The sequence below is a fragment of the Mobula birostris genome, chromosome 10 (assembly GCF_030028105.1).
Source record: "Mobula birostris isolate sMobBir1 chromosome 10, sMobBir1.hap1, whole genome shotgun sequence".
Taxonomy (NCBI): domain Eukaryota; kingdom Metazoa; phylum Chordata; class Chondrichthyes; order Myliobatiformes; family Myliobatidae; genus Mobula; species Mobula birostris.
The window spans coordinates 328,961-347,637 of record NC_092379.1 but is presented as its reverse complement, the minus strand read 5'-3'; positions in this window follow the sequence as shown (position 1 = coordinate 347,637).

Below are 18,677 nucleotides of genomic sequence, written 5' to 3'. Positions count from 1 at the left end.
TTATGTTCCCACATCCTGCAAGAGGAGCATTCCACTATCCTGCCTGGCATCGCTACTATTCTAACTGAGCAAATAAAAAGAAGGAAGAACAATAATGGATTGGCGGGGGTGGGGGGGGGGGAAAAAGAGACTATCTACAGCTTTTTTACTTCTCTGATTGAAGCCTCAAAAAGCTAAAACATAGAATAGTATGGCACAGTACAGACCCTTCGGCCTACATTTTTGTGCCGACCCTCAAACCCTGTCTCCCATATAACCCCCACCTTAAATTCCTCCATATACCTGTCTAGTCGTCTCTTAAATTTCACTAGTGTATTTGCCTCCACCACTGACTCAGGCAGTGCATTCCACGCACCAACCACTCTCTGAGTGAAAAAACCTTCCTCTAATATCCCCCTTGAACTTTCCACCCCTTACCTTAAAGCCATGTCCCCTTGTATTGAGCAGTGGTGCCCTGGGGGAGAGGTGCTGGCTATCCACTCTATCTATTCCTCTTAATATCTTGTATACCTCGATCATGTCTCCTCTCATCCTCCTTCTCTCCAAAGAGTAAAGCCTTAGCTCCCTTAATCTCTGATCATAATTCATACTCTCTAAACCAGGCAGCATCCTAGTAAATCTCCTCTGTACCCTTTCCAATGCTTCCACATCCTCCCTATAGTGAGGCGACCAGAACTAGACACAATACTCCAAGTGTGACATAATCAGAGTTTTATAGAGTTGCATCATTACCTCGCGACTCTTAAATTCTATCCCTCAACTTAAGAAAGCTTATGGGGTGTTAGCTTTCATAACGACCCTACCTACCTGTGAGGCAACTTTCGGGGATCTGTGGACACGTACCCCCAGATCCCTCTGCTCCTCCACACTACCAAGTATCCTGCTATTTACTCTGTACTCTGCCTTGGAGTTTGTCCTTCCAAAGTGTACCACCTCACACTTCTCCGGGTTGAACTCCATCTGCCACTTAGATTATGAGAACACTCAGTCCTCTTTTATTGTCATTTAGAAAAAGCATATATGCATTAAGAAATGCTACAATGTTTCTCTGGAGTGATATTACAGAAAACAGGACAAACCAAAGACTAACACTGACAGAACCACATAATTATAATATATAGTTACAGCAGTGCAAAGCAATACCATAATTTGATGAAGAACAGACCATGGGCACAGTTAAAAAAAAGTCTCAAAGTCCCGAGTCAATTGACTCCCGAGTTCCCAATAGCAGGCAGCAAAAGGGAGAAACTCCCTGCCATAAACCTCCAGTCAACTTGCCAATACCTTGGAAACAGCCGACCAGCCTCTCTGATACAGCCTCCCGAGCACCATCCTCTGCCGAGCGCCTTCGACCTCTCCCCGCTGAAACACGCAAAGCCGAGGATTTCGGGGCCTTCAGCTCCGGAGATTCCAGTTACGACCCAGCAGTAGCGGCAGCGGAGCAGGCATTTCGGAAGTTTTCCAGATGTTCCTCCGTGCTCTCACATCTGTCTCCATCAAATCAGAATTGTGCACTGTCCCCTACTTGACAGATAACAGATATTCATCACCGAAGTGGCCGCGCGCACTGTCGTCATGCCGCCATCTTCTCCCCCTCCCGGGTGGACTTCTCAGCCCACTTCTGCAACCTATCAATGTCCCTCTGCAATCTTTGACAATCCTCTACACCAGTGGTCCCCAACCGTTTTTGTACCACGGACCGGTTTAATATTGACAATATTCTTGGCGGACTGGACAACCTGGGGCCGGGGGGGGTGTGTTCAAATAGGGTTAAACTCACCTGAACATGTCTTTTACAGTTAGGGTTGCCAACTTTCTCACTCCCAAATAAGGGACCAAAGTAGCAGTCGAATCCCAGGATACTTTACCCCAGGAAAGACTACCATGACCATGAAGCCTTGCGCGGGCACCTGTGTGCGCATGCGCCGATTTCTCCCCCCACAAATCGGTTTTGCCTTCATCTTCCCGACTACAGTATAGTGTACATACATTATTTCTACTTTATATAGGCTGTGTATTTATCATATCATTCTTGCTTTTACTATATGTTAGTGTTATTTATTTTAGGTTTTATGTGTTATTTGGTATGATTAGTTAGGTTATTTTTTGGGTCTGGGAACGTTCAAAAATTTTTCCCATATAAATTGATGGTAATTGCTTCTTCGTTTCACGCCATTTCGGCATGAAAGGTTTCATGGGAACGCTCTACCGTAGCTGGGGAAATACGGGACAAGCCAATTTAGCCCAATATATGGGATTTCCCGGCAAATACGGGACACTTGGCAACCCTATGTTCATGCTCAACAGTGCGTGACAGGGAATGAGGAAAGGTGCAGCTGACTCATATTGTTTCCTCGCGGCCCGGTAGCACAGGCTTTGCGGCCCGGTGTTTGGGGACCGCTGCCACTATTTACAACACCACCAACCTTTGTCGTCTGCAAACTTGCCAACCCACCCTTCTACCCCCACATCCAGGTCATTAATAAAAATCACGAAAAGTAGAGATCCTAGAACAGATCCTTGTGGGACACCACTAGTCACAACCCTCCAATCCGAAAGTACTCCCTCCCCCACAACCTTCTGCCTTCTGCAGGCAAGCCAATTCTGAATCCACCTGGCCAAACTTCCCTGGATCCCATGCCTTTTGACTTTCTGAATAAGCCTACTGTGTGGAAACTTGTCAAATGCCTTACGAAAATCCATATAGATCACATCTACTACACTACCCTCATCTATATGCCTGGTCACCTCCTCAAAGAACTCTATCAGGCTTGTTAGACACGATCTGCCCTTCACAAAGCCATGCTGACTGTCCCTGATCAGACTATGATTCTCTAAATATCCAGAGATCCTATCTCTAAGAATCTTTTCCAACAGCATTCCCACCACAGATGTAAGGCTCACTGGTCTATAATTACCTGGACTATCCCTACTACCTTTTTTGAACAAGGGGACAACATTTGCCTCCCTCCAATCCTCCGGTACCATTCCCGTGGACAACGAGGACATAAAGATCCTAGCCAGAGGCTCAGCAATCTCTTCCCTCGCCTTATGGAGCAGCCTGGGGAATATTCCGTCAGGCCCCGGAGACTTATCCATCCTAATGCATTTTAATAACTCCAACACCTCCTCTGCCTTAATATCAACATGCTCCAGAACATCAACCTCACTCATATTGTCCTCACCATCATCAAGTTTCCTCTCATTGGTGAATACCGAAGAGAAGTATTCATTGAGGACCTTGCTCACTTCCACAGCCTCCAGGCACATCTTCCCACCTTTATCTCTTATCAGTCCTACCTTCACTCCTGTCATCTTTTCCTTCTTTACATGATTGAAGAATGCCTTGGGGTTTTCCTTTACCCTACTCGCCAAGGCCTTCTCATGCCCCCTTCTTGCTCTTCTCAGCCCCTTCTTTAGCTCCTTTCTTGCTACCCTATATTCCTCAATAGACCCATCTGATCCTTGCTTCCTAAAGCTCATGTATGCTGCCTTCTTCCACCTGACTAGATTTTCAACCTCACTTGTCACCCATGGTTCCTTCACCCTACCATCTTCACCGGGACAAATTTATCCCTAACATCCTGCAAGAGATCTCTAAACATCAATCACATGTCCATAGTACATTCCCCTGCAAAAACATCATCCCAATTCACAACCGCAAGTTCTAACCTTATAGCCTCATTATTTGCCCTTCTCCAATTAAAAATTTTCCTGTCCTCTCTGATTCTATCCTTTTCCATGATAATGCTGAAGGCCAGGGAGCAGTGGTCACTGTCTCCCAGATGCTCACTTACTGAGAGATCTGTGACCTGACCCGGTTCATTACCTAATACTAGATCTAGTATGGCATTCCCCCTAGTTGGTCTGTCAACATACTGTGACAGGAATCCGTTCTGGACACACTTAACAAACTCTGCCCCGTCCAAACCCTTGGAACTAATCAGGTGCCAATCAATATTAGGGAAGTTAAAGTCACCCATGATAACAACCCTGTCATTTTTGCACCTTTCCAAAATCTGCCTCCCAATCTGCTCCTCTGTATCTCTGCTGCTACCAGGGGACCTATAGAATACTCCCAATAGAGTAATTGCTCCCTTCCTGTTCCTGACTTCCACCCATACTGACTCAAAAGAGGATCCTGCTACATTACCCACCCTTTCTGTAGCTGTAGTTGTATCCCTGACCAGTAATGCCACCCCTCCTCCCCTTTTTCCGCCCTCTCTATCCCTTTAAAGCACTGAAATCCAGGAAAACCTCAAAATCCCCATTCTAACTCCGTCCACTGCAACATAGGCATAATGACAATGGCCACTCCAGTTGCCCCTGCCTTACCTTAATTTGCTTTTACCAATCAATCCCAAACAGTGATTGCCTGCGGTCCAAGCTTCAAGCTGCTGCGCTCACAACACGCTGGAGGAACTCAGCAGGTCGAGCAGCATCCGTGGAAACGATCAGTCAACGTTTTGGGCCGGAACCCTTCGTCAGGACTGTAGAGGGAAGGGGCAGAGGCCGTATAAGGAAGGTGGGGGGGAGGGTAGGAAGGAGAAGGCTGGTAGGTTCCAGGTGAAAAACCAGTAAGGGAAAAGATAATGGGGTGGAGGAGGGGAAGCAGGGAGATGATGGGCAGGAAAGGTGAAGAAGGAATAGGGGAAAACAGATTGGAGGAGCAACACCTCATATACCGTCGAGGTAGTCTCCAGCCCCTTGGTATGAACATAGAATTCTCCAGCTTCCGGTAATTGGGACAGGTTGTTCTCTGGCAAAGATGTGATTGGTAGGTGGGAGCCTTCAAAGGGAAAATTTTGAGAGTGCAGAGTTTGTATGTTCCTGTCAGGATTAAAGGCAAATTGAATAGGAATAAGGAACCTTGGTTCTCAAGGGATATTGCAACTCTGATAAAGAAGAAGAGGGAGTTGTATGAAATGTATAGGAAACAGGGAGTAAATCAGGTGCTTGAGGAGTATAAGAAGTGCAAGAAAATACTTAAGAAAGTAATCAGGAGGGCTAAAAGACATGAGGTTGCCTTGGCAGTCAAAGTGAAGGATAATCCAAAGAGCTTTTACAAGTATATTAAGAGCAAAAGGATTGTAAGGGATAAAATTGGTCCTCTTGAAGATCAGAGTGGTCGGCTATGTGCGGAACAAAAGGAAATGGGGGAGATCTTAAATAGGTTTTTTGCGTCTGTATTTACGAAGGAAACTGGCATGAAGTCTATGAAACTGAGGTCATGGAAACTGTACAGATTGAAAAGGAGGAGGTGTTTGCTGTCTTGAGGAAAAGTGTGTGCCTTCAGACTTCTGTATCTCCTACCTGATGGTAACAGTCAGAAAAGGGCATGCCCTGGGTGCTGGAGGTCTTTAATAATGGGTGCTGCCTTTCTGAGACACTGGTCCCTTAAGATGTCCTGGGTACTTTGTAGGAAACATCCTTTTCCAAAATCTCCCTTCTAGAAAATGCTATAGAATTATTAAAACAAACATTTCAGTTATCCTGTCGCTGCACCACAAGGGGAATACTTTAAACCATCCTTTATAATGCTGCTTGCATTGTAAATAGTGCCTATAAAAAGTATTAATTCCCCCTCCCCCACTTGAAAGTTTTCATTTTGTATTGCATAATTACTCGCCCCTTTCAAGTCAGTATTTGGTCAATGCACCTTTGGCAGTAGTTACAACCTTGAGTCAGTATGGATAGCTCTCGATCAGCCTTGCACATCTGGACACTGCAATTTTTCCCCATTCTTCTTTACAAAACTGCTCAAGCTCCATCAGATTGCGTGGGGATCGTGAGTGAACAGCCCTTTTCAAGTCCAGCCACAAATTCTCAATTGGATTGAGGTCTGGACTCTGACTTGGCCGTTCCAGAACATTAACTTTGTTGTTTTTAAGCCATTCCTATGTAGCTTTGTCTTTATTGCTTGGGAGGTTATTGTCTTGCTGGAAAGCAATCTCCCAAGTCTCAGTTCTCTTGCAGACTGCATCAAGATTTCCTCCAGGATTTCCCTACATTTTGCTGCATTCATTTCACCCCCTACGTTCACAAGCCTCCCAGGGCCTGCTGCAGTGAAGCATCCCAGTGGGACTCAGTAGGGAAGAGCTTGTTAAGTGTGTCCAGGACAGATTCCTGTCACAGTATGTTGACAGACCCACTAGGGGGAATGCCATACAAGATCTAGTACAAGGTAACGAACCGGGTCAGGTCACAGATCTCTCAGTGGGTGAGCATCTGGGGCACAGTGACCACCACTCCCTGGCCTTTAGCATTATCATGGAAAAGGATTGAATCAGAGAGGACAGGAAAATTTTTATTTGGGGAAGGGCAAATTATGAGGCTATAAGGCTAGAACTTGCGGGTGCGAATTGGGATGATGTTTTTGCAGGGAAATGTACTATGGACATGTGGTCGATGTTTAGAGATCTCTTGCAGGATGTTAGGGATAAATTTGTCCCGGTGAGAAAGATAAAGAATGGTAGGGTGAAGGAACCATGGGTGACAAGCGAGGTGGAAAATCTAGTCAGGTGGAAGAAGGGAGCATACATGAGGTTTAGGAAGCAGGGATCAGATGGGTCTATTGAGGAATATAGGGAAGCAAGAAAGGAGCTTAAGAAGGGGCTGAGAAGAGCAAGGGGGCATGAGAAGGCCTGGGCGAGTAGGGTAAAGGAAAACCCCAAGGCATTCTTCAATTATGTGAAGAATGAAAGGATGACAGGAGTGAAGGTAGGACCGATTAGAGATAAAGGTAAGAAGATGTGCCTGGAGGCTGTGGAAGTGAACGAGGTCCTCAATGAATACTTCTCTTCGGTATTCACCAATGAGAGGGAACTTGATGATGGTGAGGACAATATGAGTGAGGTTGATGTTCTGGAGCATGTTGATATTAAGGGAGAGGAGGTGTTGGAGTTGTTAAAATACATTAGGACAGATAAGTCCCCGGGACCTGATGGAATATTCCCAGGCTGCTCCATGAGGCGTGGGAAGAGATTGCTGAGCCTCTGGCTAGGATCTTTATGTCCTCGTTGTCCACGGGAATGGTACCGGAGGATTGGAGGGAGGCGAATGTTGTCCACTTGTTCAAAAAAGGTAGTAAGGATAGTCCAGGTAATTATAGACCAGTAAGCCTTACGTCTATGGTGGGAAAGCTGTTGGAAAAGATTCTTAGAGATAGGATTTATGGGCATTTAGAGAATTATGGTCTGATCAGGGACAGTCAGCATGGCTTTGTGAAGGGCAGATCATGTCTAACAAGCCTGATTGAGGAGGTGACCAGGCATATAGATGAGGGTAGTGCAGTGGATGTGATCTATATGGATTTTAGTAAGGCATTTGACAAGGTTCCACACAGTAGGCTTATTCAGAAAGTCAGAAGGCATGGGATCCAGGGAAGTTTGGCCAGGTGGATTCAGAATTGGCTTGCCTGCAGAAGGCAGAGGGTTGTGGTGGAGGGAGTACATTCAGAATGGAGGATTGTGACTAGTGGTGTCCCACAAGGATCTGTTCTGGGACCTCTACTTTTCATGATTTTTATTAACGACCTGGATGTGGGGGTAGAAGGGTGGCTTGGCAAGTTTGCAGACGATACAAAAGTTGGTGGTGTTGTAGATAGTGTAGAGGATTGTCAAAGATTGCAGAGAGACATTGATAGGATGCAGAAGTGGGCTGAGAAGTGTCAGAAGGAGTTCAGCTCGGAGAAGTGTGAGGTGGTACACTTTGGAAGGACAAACACCAAGGCGGAGTACAAAGTAATTGGCAGGATACTTGGTGGTGTGGAGGAGCAGAGGGATCTCGGGGTACATGTCCACAGATCCCTGTAAGTTGCCTCACAGGTGGATAGGGTAGTTAAAAAAGTTTATGGGGTGTTAGCTTTCACAAGTCGAGGGATAGAGTTTAAGAGTCGCGAGGTAATGATGCAGCTCTATAAAACTCTGGTTAGGCCACACTTGGAGTACTGTGTCTAGTTCTGGTCACCTCACTATAGGAAGTATGTGGAAGCATTGGAAAGGGTACAGAGGAAACTTACCAGGATGCTGCCTGGTTTAGAGAGTATGCATTATGATCAGAGATTAAGGGAGCTAGGGCTTTACTCTTTGGAGAGGAGGATGAGAGGAGACATGATAGAGGTGTACAAGATAATAAGAGGAATAGATAGAGTGGATAGCCAGCGCCTCTTCCCCAGGGCACCACTGCTCAATACAAGAGGACATGGCTTTAAGGTAAGGGGCGGGAAGTTCAAGGGGGATATTAGAGGAAGGTTTTTTACTCAGAGAGTGGTTGGTGTGTGGAATGCACTGCCTGAGTCAGTGGTGGAGGCAGACACACATGTGAAGTTTAAGAGACTACTAGACAGGTATATGGAGGAATTTAAAGTGGGGGCTTATATGGGAGGCATAGTTTGAGGGTCGGCACAACATTATGGGCTGAAGGGCCTGTACTATTCCATGTTCTATGTTCTATCCCCACAGCAGGATGCAGCCACCACCATGCTCCACAGTAGGGATGGTGTGTTTTTGATGATGTGCTAGTGTTTGGCTTATGCCAAACATAGTGTTCAGTCTGATGGCCAAAAAATACAATTTTCATTTCGGCAAACTATAAAACCTTCTTCTTGCTGACTTCAGAGTCTCCCACATGCCTTCTGGCAAACTCTAGCCAAGAGTCCATACGACTTTTTTTTTAAACCAACAGTGGCTTTCTCTTTGCCACTCTCCCATAAAGCTGCAACTGGTGAGGCACTCAGGCAACAGTTGTTGTATGTGCAGTGTCTCCCTTCTCAGATACTGAAGCTTGTAACTCTTCCAGAGTTGTCATAGGTCTCTCGGTGGCCTCCCTCACTGGTCCCGTTCTTGCATAGTAACTCAGTTTTTAAGGACAACCTGTTCAAGGCAGATTTACAATTATGCCATATTTTTTCCCACTTCTTGATGATTGACTTAACTGTACACAAAACTAGGACTTACCATTGATTCCAAGAAGGCTCAGATCGTCTATCAACCGTCACCAATTGAGACAAATCAGATAGAACTGTTAATTCAACTTGGTGAAACAACCCTGGAAAATGTAGACCACTTTCTGTACCTTGGAAGTCACCTCTCCTCCAATGTCAACCTTAATGACGAGATCCAACATAGTCTTAAATGCGCTGGAACAGCTTTTGGATGTCTCCGAACAAGAGTCTTTCATGATCGTGACATCCGAACAGACACCAAAATATTAGTGTACAAAACAATGGTAATCCCAATGCTCCTGCATGCAAAAGAAACCTGGACAACATACTGACAATATCTGAAGGCACTTGAAAAGTTCCATCAACACGGTCTTCGAAACATCTTAAATATCAGCTGGGAAGATAGAAGAACCAACGTCAGTGTGCTAAATGAAGCAAAAACAACAAGCATTGAAGGCTACATCATCAAGAACCAACTAAGATGGAGCGGTCATGTTGTTCGGATGAAAGATGAATGTCTGCCGAAACAAATCTTCTACTCCCAGCTTAAAGAAGGCAAACGTAAATGAGGCAGACAACAGAAGAGATTCAAAAACATCTTAAAAGCCAACATGAAGAAATGTAAGCAACACACTAATATTTTGGTGAACGCAGCAGGCCAGGCAGCATCTCTGGGAAGAGGTACAGCCGACGTTTCAGGCCGAGACCCTTCGTCAACAATTGGGAAACCAATGCCAAGGACAGGAAACTCTGGCAAGCCACCATCCAAGAAGGAACAGCAACTATCAAAGCCAACAGACGTGCAGGATTAGAAGAAAAGAGAAGAAAATGGAAAGAGAGGCAGCAACAAGCCTGATCTGCCATCTGGAACTACCTGTCCTGAATGCAGAAGAACTTTCAAAGCCAAGATTGGACTCATAAGCCACTTGAGAGCCCATAAATAGATCAACAGAATGAAGACCATCATCCTTGACCTCGAGGGATAGCCACAACGACTGCAAGGGATATCCAGTGACTTGGAAATTTCTTGTATCCATCTCCTAACTTGTGCTTTTCAATGATCTTTTCATAAAGTTGCTTAGAGTGTTCTTTTGTCTTCATGGTGTAGTTTTTGCCAGGATACTGACTCGCCAGTAGTTGGCCCTTCCAGATACTGGTGTATTTTTACTGCAATCAATTGAAACACCTTGACTGCACACAGGTGATCTCCATTTAACTAATTATATGACTTCTAAAATCAATTGGCTACTCCGGTGGTTATTTGGTGTGTCATATTAAAGGAGCTGAATATTTATACAATCAATTATTTTATCACAAGATCACAAGACAAAGGAGCAGAAGTAGGCCATCCGGCCCATCGAGTCTGCTCCGCAGCTCCCCTATGAGCTAAACTATTCACCCATCTAGTTCCAATTTCCGGCTTTTTCCCCATATCCCTTCATACCCTGACTAATTAGATACCTGTCAATCTCCTCCTCAAACACCCTCAATGATCGGGCCTCCACAGCAATTTGTGCAACGAATTCCACAAATCCACGACCCACTGGCTAAAAAATTTCTCCTCATCTCTGTTTTAACTGGGTACCCTCTAATTCTAAGATTATGGCCTCTTGTCCTGAACTCACCCACCAAGGGAAATAACCTTTCCACATCTACTCTGTCCAACCCTTTCAACATTCGAAATGTTTCTATGAGATCCCCTCTCATTCTTCTATACTCTAATGAATACAATCCAAGAGCCAACAAATGCTCCTCATATGTTAGCCCCTGCATTCCAGGAATCATCCTCATAAATCTTCTCTGAACTCTCTCCAACATCAGTACATCCTTTCTAAGATAGGGGTCCAAAACTGCACACAGTATTCCAAATGAGGTCACACTAATGCCCCATAGAGCCTCATCAACACCTCCTTACTCTTATACACTATTCTTCTTGAAATGAATGCCAACATAGCATTCGCTTTCCTTACCGCCGATCCAACTTGGTGGTTAACCTTTAGGGTATCCTGCACGAGGACCCCCAAGTCCCTTTGCATTTCCGATTTTTGAATTTTCTCCCCACCTAAATAATAATCTGCCCGATTATTTCTTCTTCCGAAATGTACAACCGTACATTTGTCAACGTTGTATCTCATCTGCCATTTCTTTGCCCACTCTCCTAAACTGACTGTCTCTCTGCAGCCTTTCCGTTTCTTCAACATTTCCTGCTCCTCCACCTATCTTGGTGTCATCCGCAAACTTAGCCACAAAACCATTTAATCCATAATCCAAATCATCGATATACATCGTAAAAAGAAGCGGCCCCAACACCGACCCCTGCGGAACACCACTAGTAACCGGCAACCAATCAGAATAGGATCCCTTTATTCCCACCCTTTGCTTTCTGCCTATCAGCCAATGCTCCACCCATTCCAATATCTTTCCTATAATTCCATGGGCTCTCATCTTATTAAGCAGCCTCATATGCGGCACCTTATTGAAGGCCTTTTGAAAATCCAAATACACAACATCCACAGTCTCTCCCTTGTCAATCTTATTCGAGATTTCCTCAAAAAATTCCAAAAGGTTGGTGAGACAAGATCTTCCCTTCATGAAACCATGCTGGCTTCGGCCTATCTTGTCATGCACCCCGAGGTATTTCATAACCTCGTCCTTGAGGATTGACTCCAATATCTTTCCAACTACCGATGTCAGACTAATAGGTCTGTAATTTTCTTTTTGCTGCCTCCTTCCTTTCTTAAATAACGGAACTACATTTGCGACCTTCCAGTCCTGCAGAACCATGCCAGAGTCTATTGATTCCTGAAAGATCATTTCCAATGCTTCTATACTCTCCAAAGCCACCTCCTTTAGAACCCTTGGGTGCACCTCATCCAGACCGGGAGACTTATCTATTCTTAGTCCACTTAGCTTCCCAAGCACTTTCTCTCTAGTAATCTTGACTGTACCTAATTCTATTCCCTGAAACCTCTGGCTATCAGGTATATTGCTCATGTCGTCCACTGTGAAGACTGACGCAAAATACTCATTCAGTTCCTCCGCCATCTCTTTGTTATCCATTATAATTTCTCCAGCATCATTTTCAATCGGTCCCGTATCTACCCTTGTCACTCTTTTACTCTTCATATATTTAAAAAAACTCTTAGTATCCTTTTTTATGTTAATCGCCAACTTCCTTTCATAATTCATCTTTTCTTTCCTAATGACTTTCTTAGTTTCCTTCTGTGAGTTTTTAAAAGTCTTCCAGTCCTCATTTTTCCCACTAATTTTTGCTTCCTTGTACACCGTTTCTTTTGCTTTTATTTTTGCCTTAACCTCTCTCGTTAGCCACATTTGTGCCATTTTTCCATTCATGATTTTCTTTTTTCTTGGAATGCATTTTTCCTGCATTTTCCTTATTTCTTGTAGGAATTTCATCCAATTCTGCTCTGCCGTCTCTCCATTTAGCTTACTTTTCCAATCGACTTGGGCCAGTTCCTCTCTCATACCACTGTAATTTCCCCTGTTCCACTGAAATATCGATACACCTGATATCAGCTTCTCCTTTTCAAATTTGAAACTGAATTCAATCATATTATGATCACTACTTCCAAGGGGTTCCTTTACCTCCAGCTCCCTAATCGCCTCAGGTTCATTACACAGCACCCAATCCAAAACAGCCGGTCCCCTGCTGGGCTTCTGGACAAGCTGCTCCAAAAAGCCATCCTGTAGGCATTCTACAAACTCCCTCTCCTGAGATCCATTACCTTCCTGACTTTCCCAATCCACTTTCATATCAAAATCCCCCATAATTATCTTGACATTTTCCCTCTGACACACTTTTTCTGTTTCCAGCTGCAACTTGTAGTCCACACCCCGGCTGCTGTTTGGAGGCCTGTATATAACTGCTATTAGTGTCTTTTTACCCTTGCCATTTCTTAATTCTACCCATAAGGATTCTACCTCTTCTGATCCTATGTCCCTTCTTTCTATTGATTTAATATCATTACTTACCATCAGGGCCACGCCACCCCCTTTAGCTACCTTCCTATCTTTCCTATACACTGTGTATCCTTGGATATTCAGCTCCCAATCACATCCCTCATTTAGCCATGACTCGGTGATGGCCACAATGTCATATCTTTTAACCTGCAGCTGTGCAGCAAGGTCATCCACTTTATTTCTAATGCTGCGTGCATTTAAGTACAGTACATTTAGATCAGTCTCTGTTGCCGATTTTGCTATATTTCCATTTTGCAGCAAATTATCCTGTATATTCTCTGGCCTGTCCTTCTTGCCACCTTTGCTGCACAGTATTTTTGACTTATTTCTATTTTCCTCTTCCTCGACCCTAACACCTTGGTTTCCTTCCCCTTGCCAACTTAGTTTAAACCCTCCCTAACAGCTATATTAAACAATTCCGCCAGGATATTAGTACCTTTTGAGTTCAGGTGTAATCTATCTTTTTTGTGTAAGTCATACCTTCCCCAAAATAGATCCCAATGATTCAAGAATTTGAAGCCCTGCCCCCTGCACCAGTTACTTAGCCACACATTCATCTGCTTAATTCTGCTATTCTTACCATCATTAGCAGCTCGGTCAGCTATCCTGATATTATTACTCTGGAGGTCCGGCTTTTCGATTTTCTTCCTAGCTCCCAGTACTCTTTCTTCAGGACCTCCTCTCTTTTTCTGTCTATGTCATTGGTACCAACATGTACCCAGACTTCCGGCTGCTCGCCCTCTCTCCTCAGAATACTCTGAACTCGATCTGAGACATCCCGTACCTGGGCACCAGGGAGGCAACACACCATCCGGGTACCCTTGTCCAGCTCGCAGAATCTCTTATCCATCCCCCTTACGATGCAATCCCCTATAACTACCGCATTTCTTCTTGCTCTCTTGATTTCGGCTCTGGGCAGAATGCCAGAGTCTCATTCACTGTGGTCCTCCTCTGTCAGGTCTGCCTCTTCAACAGTATCAGTTTCTGAGGGGGACTGTCACAGGGGTGCTATCCACTACCTCTCTATAGGTAGTATCTATCACCTCCTCACTTTCCCTAATTAGCCAAAGGTCATCAATTTCCATCTCCAGCTCCTTAACATGGTCCTTCAGAAGCCTCATCTCAGTGCACCTGATGCAGATGTAATCCTTGGGGAGGCTGGGAGTCTCCCAGGGTCCCCACATCTGGTACTCCAAGCACAACGCTAATCCTAGATGCATACCTCTAGCGCTACTGTTTGTACTAAATACCAAAAAACTGTAACTTACTCCGTTACTATGAGACTCAATGGTTGCAGGAAGCCTCTTCCCGTCTCCGCCGAAGCCCGTTGAGCCAAAGCCTTTTCACTCTGCACCTTCTCACTCCTCAGCCCCCTCCAACGTTGCCCGCTGGATATGGCGGTTTTCTTTTTAAACTGTTCACGCTCAACTGGCTGATGTCACGCGCCTGCGCAGTCTGGCCTCTTTCCTACTCTGAGAAATAAAATGTCTTCTCGCTGGAAATCCTTAGCCTCTTACCACTGTCTTCTTGATCCGAAGAGAAAAGGTCTGTGACTTTCTTCCTCTTTTTAAACTGTTCGCGCTCAACTGGCTGACGTCATGTGTTATGTTTTATATTCGTAATTAATTTAGATCACTTTGTAGAGATTTCACTTTGACATGTAAGAGTCTTTTTCTGTTGATCAGTGTCAAAAAAGCCACTGTGATTCAATGTTGTAAAACAATTAAACACAAAAACTTCCAAGGGGTGTTGAATACTTTTTATGGGCACTATACATTCTAGTCATTCTTTTTTATTATATTTATGTTAACTGAAAGTCTTCAGGAATATATTTTATTATTTGTTAATTTATTGTGGTCATCATGGCTATCCCTCGAGGTCGAGGATGATGGTCTTCGTTCTGTTGATCTACTTATGGGCTCTCAAGTGGCTTATGAGTCCAATCTTAGCTTTGAAAGTTCTTCCGCATTCAGGACAGGCAGTTCCAGATGGCAGATCGGGCTTTGGTTGTTGCTGCCTCGCTTTCCATTTTCTTCTCTTTTCTTCGAATTCTGCACATCTGTTGGCTTCGAAAGTTGCTGTTCCTTCTCGGATAGTGGCTTGCCAGAGTTTCCTGTCCTTGGCATTGATTTCCCAATTGTTGATGTTGATGTTACATTTCTTCATGTCAGCTTTTAAGACGTCTTTGAATCTCTTCTGTTGTCCGCCTCTTTTACGTTTGCCTTCTTTAAGCTGGGAGTAGAAGATTTGTTTCAGCAGACGTTCGTCTTTCATCCGAACAACATGACCACTCCATCTTAGTCTTGATGATGTAGGCTTCAATGCTTGTTGTTTTTGCTTCATTTAGCACACTGACGTTGGTTCTTCTATCTTCCCAGCTGATATTTAAGATGTTTCGAAGACAGCGTTGATGGAACTTTTCAAGTGCCTTCAGATATCATCAGTATGTTGTCCAAGTTTCTGATGCATACAGGAGCGTTGGGATTACCACTGCTTTGTACACTAACATTTTGATGTCTGTTAGGATGTCACGATCATGAAAGACTCTTGTCCGGAGACGTCCAAAAGCTGTTCCAGCGCATTTAAGATGATGTTGGATCTCGTCATTAAGGTCGACATTGGAGGAGAGGTGACTTCCAAGATACAGAAAGTGGTCCACGTTTTCCAGGGTTGTTTCACCAAGTTGAAATGATGGCTCTATCCGATTTGTCTCAATTGGTGATGGTTGATAGATGATCTGAGTCTTCTTGGAATTGACGGTAAGTCTAAGTTTCGTGTATGCACGGTTGAAGGCAGTCAGAATCTGTTGTAGGTGGTTTTCTGAAAGAGCTGCAACACTGTTGTCATCTGCGTACTGGAACTCGATGAGGGAACTCGTGGATGTCTTCGTTTTGGACTTGAAACTGGCAAGATTGAAAAGTCTGCCATCAGTTCTGCAGACAATTTCGATTCCTGGGGGTAGGTCGTCCTTGATAATGTGAATGATTGTTGCAATGAAGATGGTGAACAAAGTTGGGGCAATCACGCATCCCTGTTTTACTCCTGATCTAACTCGAAAAGACTCACAGTTACTGTTGCTGGCCATGACTGTGGCAAGCATGCCATCGTGGAGCAGTCTCAGGATTCAAGTGTACTTTTCAGGGCATCCATAGGTGGGTAGGACATCCCATAGGAGTTCCCTTGATACAGAGTCAAAGGCTTTGGTGAGGTCAATGAATGCCATGTACAAAGGTTGAAGTTGTTCACGACATTTTTCTTGTAGTTGTCGCATTGTGAAGATCATGTCGATTGCTCCACGTGATGGTCTAAAGCCGGCTTGTGTCTCCGGAAGGATCTTCTCAGCTAAAGGATTGAGCCAGTTGTTCATGATGCAGGTGAGGATATTTCCTGCTGTTGCTAACAGGGAAATTCCACAAAAATTTCCACATTCGGATCGATTGCCTTTCGTTTTGTAGATGGTAACAATTGCTGAGTCTCTAAAGTCTGCTGGTACGTCTTCATTTATCCAGATCTTGATGAGAAGTTGATGCAGTTGATAATGAAGCGGGTTACCTCCAATTTTGTAGACCTCGGCTGGTATTCCATCGAGTCCAGTGGCCTTGTTGTTTTTCAAGGTTTTGATGGCTTCCTTGACTTCTTCAAGTGTCGGGATTTTGCTTAGGGAGTCGTCAACGGGCTGTTTCGGAACATTGTTAATCACATTCCTATCACATAAGACAGTTTGATTTAGAAGATCTTCAAAGTGCTCCCTCCATCTAGAATTGATGTCAGCATTGCTCTTCAGGATGGTTGAACCATCTTTGCTTTTGAGAGGGGCTTGACCATGCGTGGATGGGCCAAAAATAGCTTTATTGCATTGAAAAAGCCTCGAGTGTCGTTGGCGTCTGCTAGTTGTTGAATTTCCTGAGCTTTCTTCCTCCACCATTGGTTTTTCAGGTTTCGGGTGCTCTTCTGGACTGCAGCTTTGCATTCCTGATAGTGTTTCCTTATGGTAGCCGATTGTTGGTCATTTTGTAAGGTAATGAAACCTTTTCTCTTTTCATCAATGAGTTGTTGGAGTAGTTTGTTGTTATCATCAAACCAATCATGATGTTTTCTCGTCTTGAACCCAATTGTTTCTTTGCAGGATATGATGATAGCGTTCTTCAATTCATTCCAGTGTTCTTCTACAGATGGTGGGATTTGTTCAGGCAGTTGTTCTTGAAGATTTTGTTGGAACTACTGTACGTGGCTGATGTCTTGAAGGATGTCAACATTAAATTTCCTAATAGTGTTCTGATTTTGGTGTTTCCTTTTGGGACGAATCTTCATTGTTATGGTGGATGAGATGAGTCAATGGTCTGTCCAGCACTCGTCAGCACCAGTAAAAGCTCTTGTTATCAGTATATCTTGTTGGTCCTGAGATCGTACGATGATGTAGTCGATGAAATGCCAGTGTTTGGAGCGTGGATGCTGCCAGGAGACTTTGTGCCTGTTTTTTTGGCGAAATAGGGTGTTTGTAATCACCAAGTTGTGTTCAGCACATTTGGTGAGGAAGAGTGTTCCACTGGCATTGATCTTGCCAACTCCTTCCTTGCTTATTATTCCAGTCCAGAGCCTATGATCTTTCTTGACTCTGGCATTGAAGTCTCCCAAGAGAATGATCTTGTCGTTGTTGGGAACCGAGGAAAGGACGTGGTCAAGTTGGGCGTAGAAGTTCATCTTTACTTCATCTTCAGCGCCCAGAGTTGGAGCATAGGCACTGATGATGGTAGCGTGTTGGTTCTTAACAAGTTGGATTCGCAGAGTCATGAGACGTTTGTTGATTCCCAGTGGTTGCTCTGTCAGCTTCTGAAGTAGGCTGTTTCGGATGGCAAAACCTACTCTATGGATCCTCGGTTGGTCAGGATCAAGTCCTTTCCAGAAAAAGGTGTATGGACCTTGCTCTTCCTTTAGTTGCCCTTCTCCAGCTCTGCAGGTCTCACTCAGAGCAACAATATCAAAGTTGAATTTTTGGAGTTCCGGGGCAACAAAGGCAGTTCTCCTCTCTGGTCACTCTGAGTTTGGGTTATCCATCAGAGTTTATATATTCCAGGTTCCAAATTTCATAGTTTCACTTCTCGATGCTTTTCAACCGCATGATGGTGATCCCTCTGGACGCGGCTTTCCAGACAGGATGGGGTGAAGCAGACTATTTTTAGGGCACCTTTTCTAGCCCCTTCCCAGTTCAGGGTGAGCAGAGTGGATCCTAAATAGGGCTGCTCAGATGTGAATACTGCTGCCGAACAACTTTCCTGCTTCTGTCCAAAAGTTGAGCGACTGAATCAAGTATTCATCGCTTTCATGCCGGTTCTTGACTAGGAGCTTCCAGTCATCACATTGCCTGCTCCCGTCGCCCTCCCCCGATCGCTGAGAGACTTGAAGTGGCCCACAGAGTGAAGACGCCTGTGCGTGTATTTGTTTAACGTGTACTTGATGTTGCACTCCAAGAAGCACACGATACTTTACAAATCAACCAACTGATTCCAGTGGCATGGAAACCATGATGATTGGAGCTGATGGATTTGTTGCAGCCTTCACCTGCCTTCACGGCCATTGAGTTTGAAGTAACTTTGTCCACCTGTTCCACCGTTGAGGTCTTGGTTGGATTGTTCTTTGTCAGGGACCTCACCCTCGACCTTACCGCTATGGGTGACCCTACCAGGAGCATAGATCCAGATGGCATCGCTCTCGGGATCTCAGGACCACACAAGCCTCTCCACCACGACAAGGT